The sequence below is a fragment of the Cryptomeria japonica genome, chromosome 11 (assembly GCF_030272615.1).
Source record: "Cryptomeria japonica chromosome 11, Sugi_1.0, whole genome shotgun sequence".
In the NCBI taxonomy this organism is placed as follows: domain Eukaryota; kingdom Viridiplantae; phylum Streptophyta; class Pinopsida; order Cupressales; family Cupressaceae; genus Cryptomeria; species Cryptomeria japonica.
Window position 1 is genome coordinate 261,242,418 of NC_081415.1, and position 4,561 is coordinate 261,246,978.

At 32.4% G+C, this 4,561-nt stretch overlaps 1 long non-coding RNA gene across 1 annotated transcript; it reads left to right on the top strand.

Annotated features, from left to right (window-relative positions):
- Window positions 1-382: 382 nt before the first annotated feature.
- Window positions 383-4,193, top strand: LOC131069697 (uncharacterized). The gene is made up of 2 exons (XR_009112204.1): window positions 383-933; window positions 3,730-4,193. It is a non-coding gene; the product is annotated as an uncharacterized LOC131069697 (long non-coding RNA).
- Window positions 4,194-4,561: the final 368 nt, after the last annotated feature.

Consider the following 4,561-nt stretch of genomic DNA (forward strand, 5'->3'; position numbering starts at 1 on the left):
ATGTTAAAGGGTCGACGCCCTAGTTAATACTGCTTATTAATAAAAGACAGATGCAAACTGCAATATTGGAATGCTACAAGAATGAAAACTAGAAAAGGTTTGAATTAAGAAAATTGGTAAAAAAGTTGAATTAAAAAAGGTCCACATACAACAACCACTTACATAGTCAATACTTAGAATGTGCTATTTAAATATCACCCAAATTAACTAATGATATTTTAGAGACTTAAAATTATGAGTCAAATTTATCATACAAAAGTTTAACTAATAAAAATGAATAATTAAAACAAATTACAATTTTAAAAAATTCATTTTGATGTGGATTTTTTGGGAAGGTTAAAATACAAATTTTCTTTTCAGAACATAAAGATAGCCACTCATGAAGACATTGCCCAAAAACCCCTACGAACTGCAATGCACCTTCAGAGATTCAATTTAGAGATGTTGTGTCCAGTGGGAATGGGATTTGTATTCAAACGATTTATGTTCAGAGATTCAATTCAGAACGTGTCCAATTTAGCAGTGCGTAGATTCAATTTAGCAGTGCGCTAACGGCACTCAAAGGAGCGTGTCCAGATTCAATTCGGAACGTGCCCTAACGGCTCTCAAATTATAGTGCAATGGCCGTTAAAAAAATAGTGACCGTTGAAAAAAACAGGAATTCAGTTCTTATAAATGAACAGTTTACTTGAGAAGCAGGTCAAATTTCTTGTTCTATTTTCTTTTTGGTTTGATTTGTCTCCCATTGTATGTTTTTGGCATGGCCATGCCTATTTTTTATTTTTATTTTTCTGAATTTTGGTTTTGAATTTTTCTTTCTTGAATTTTGGTATTTCGTGTATCTTCTTTTTTCTGTGGGTCGTCGTTTTTCAGTATTCAGCAGCAAGAACACTACATTCTGGAGTGGCTGATTGGAGATGTGGCCAGAAAATAGTGAGTATATCTTATATTTCGAAGAATTTATATGTTTGAAGTAGGTTTTCTTATTAGTTTACTTTGTGAGAAAAGGGTTCAGAAATTAAAATATGTTACCAGATTCGACGTCGTTCACTAATTTAGGTAAAATTTTACTTCTAATATTCCAGCTAAGATGGGTTTCATTTGAGTAATTGAAAAACAAATTCGATGGGCTCCTTAATGGAAGGGCTGAAGGGTTTACAGAACCTAGGACTCAAATGTATACTAATGTCTCGTGTTCTGACTGTGTAGTCTCCCTGAGGCTACAATTTCTATGTTTTCCAAAGGCAAGCAGAGTGGCAGGAAGCCATTCTTTCGTCTAGTGACTAAGGCAATGAGCTCTAGGGCAAGTTGAATTTGAGGTTCTTGATGTGGACCTCAATCAATTCTGCCAATTGTCCGCATGTTTTGTCGAAGGTGTCAGTGATTTGCATGGTGCATTTCCTTCCTTGAGTACTTGTTTTCCTTGTGCTTCTTCATCCTCCATTTCATTAATTGGATATTTCGAATTCTTGCTCGTCTACTTTATGTGTAGAGGTTTCCTCTGTTTCTTATACAGTGCACCGGTCTCCATTTGGTCCTCAGTCTTCCTTGTTCGTGTCTGTCTGACCTATTCTTCTGCCATGATGACACTAGGTTTTGTTGGCTCTTACCGAGGCTATTTTGCAGGGGCTTGGCAACCTTGCTATCCTATTTAATGGATGCATTATGATCATATTCTTCCCTTTTTGTTAAGGAGGACTGTTTTGGTTTTGATTGAGATTCTTGTCCCCTATTTTGTTGATTTTTGGTATTTTTCAAAAGAAGAATAGCTAGGTTTCCTCGATAGCATCTGTATATAAGGAATTCAGTGGACAAAATTGTGGTCAGAATGCTTATTTTGAGACTGTTATATAGCATAATATTGTCCATGGCCATGTTGTGTAAAAGTGAAATGGATGATAAATTGAATCCCTGTAAACAAATTTCACCAACATGAAAAAGTCACCCTGCCATCAAATTTATACGGCAAATACATTACATGTATTATATTAATATTATAATATATTTCCTCTGTTTTCTAAAATAGACATTCTTACCCAAAAGCCAGTACAGAACAACTTCAGTTTCCCTGTCACTTGGAAGAGCCTTCTCTTTCCTTCTCATCAATCACAATTGTGAGCTTTCTACAGAATTGAAATGAGAATGCAAACGTAGAGGCAGTTATCCTACATCGTAGTACCTGGAGTTCTGTTCTTTCAAATCCTCATTCTAAAATCTTCTGCAGCCAAGATATTTGAAATTTTCAACAATTTGCTGGGATTTTTGGGTGGTAGATCCCTTGAACAAATGCAGCCTCACCATACGCAGAACAAATGTTTTGTTTCCTTGCCTTTTCTCTTTTATTAATGCATTTAGTTTTTACAGAGTCCAGGGTTTTGTTTTGTTATAATTCTGCTTAGATCTATTGAAAATTACTATTTTTTCCACTACTATTTTAATCATATTTTCTAATAGACTTAACTGGAATGCCATTAAATAGTCTCAGATTAAATCTGGCTAGCTTGGACTTCTCAATACAGTCAACTAGATTTGATGCGGCATACTATCTAAAATCTGGTATTACAGTATCTAAACAAAATATGGATCTATAGAATATAGATTGAATTAGATTTAACTGTAATACCAGATTAAGTAGTATCCCTATGGATGATAGAATGCTGACTGTTTGATTTGATTTGGAGAATCTTCAAACAAAATGTAGATCTATAGATTGTGTTTCTACTATTATTAATCTTATAATGATAATTTCAATAATGATAATTTTAATTATTTCGAAACTATGGAAATGCTTTCTCTTGAAAATCCTTATAGCCAAGTCCACCCAGCAGTAATTACTGATTCCATTTTTTTGCTTGATCTACACATCTTAATTTTATTTTATAGAAATGCTTTCTCTTGAAAATCCTTACAACCATCAAATCCACCCAGCAGCAATTACTATTTCACTTTTTCTGCTTGATCTTTACATCTTTATTTTATTTTATTACTGAATGTTTATTCCATTAGACCCAAAAACAAATATTAAAAAATAGATTCCCTTGAAAGTATCAATCTCAAGATTCGTAGCTCACAAGTAACCCTGAGATCTCAATGAAAATATCTTAGATGCATTTCATATTTCTGAGTTTGGAGGCGGATTCTGAATATATATAGCTGCCAATTTAGATGTAAATTTCTTCAGTAGATGATTCAGAAAGAGTACCTGAGATGGTCCAAAATTATTCGTACTTTAAACAATGGAATTTCTACACAACCCTGCATTATAGACTTTTCAAGTTTCAACTAGCCAAAGCTCTTCCATACATTTTAATAGGATCCGAATGACTTTAATGTTTATCTAAGATCAATTTGAATTTTATCAGAGCCTTTAACGCATAGAAGAGTAGATGGCACTGTTAATTCATAGCTGCGGTATTAGCTAGACAAATTACAAACAAAGATCTAAAATGTAGGGATTAGCGTTGAGTGATAATGATTGTCTGTTTGAGGATGGCTTTTTCAGGTAGACCCTAAATAACTATTTAAACTAAATTATCTGAATTGAGTTAGTAATGCTAGTTAGATGTAGTGGTATCCTCTACATCACTTTCAGTTTGAAGCATGAAATTTGGTATTATCTACTTAGTATCCAGCAATCAATTAGTTTAACACTCAACTATATAATAACTATATACAAATTTTATCGAACACTCAACTATATAATAACTATATACAAATTTTATCGAACAGGGCAAAGCCAGAGGTGATTCAAATTTCAATCATGATTGATGTTGAGCGTTTGACTTGTAGTGTCTACAAATGTTTGGAGGCTTGAATGGGTAGCTGCTGAAGTCAAATAATGAATGTAATATTTAAAATTTCAGAAAAAGATGTTACTAGAAATCTTGAATGGCTTGCTGAATTAATTACTGAAATCAGTATTTGTAAACAGATTTGTTTTTTAATGTGAAATTTTTATTTGGAAGGGATTGAATTGGCTCCCTTTCCAAGGCTGTGGAGAATGGTCATTGGCCATGCCCATTTTTTTCAGTCTAGTAGTGTCTATTGGTTAATTTTTTATATTTATTTTTTACTGCATGAATGAGTTGCTGAATCAACTACTGAAATCAGTATTTGTAAATTGATATGTAAACAGATTTGTTGTTTAATGCCAAATTTTTATTTGGAAGGGGTTGAATTGGCCCCCTTCCCAAGGCCGTGGAGAATGGTCATTGCCATTCTTTTCAGTCTAGTGTCTATTGGTTAATTTTTATAATTTTTTTTATTGCATAAAATTCAATATTTTTAAAAATTGTTATTTCATCATATTTAATGATATGACTTTTTTAGTGTAGCTTAATTTTTTACGTATTACAATATCCTTGAAATATAATATTTAATGATATTGACTTTTTCAGTGTAGCTTAATTTTTTAAGTATTACAATATCCTTGAATTATAATATTTTCTAATATCATTGTAAGAATTGTAGTGTAATTGTGTTTGAACATTGCTTTACTTGTTGTCTATTGAAGCACGGTTTTGAAGTTTGGCATTAATTTATATTTGATCAATTTTGATAT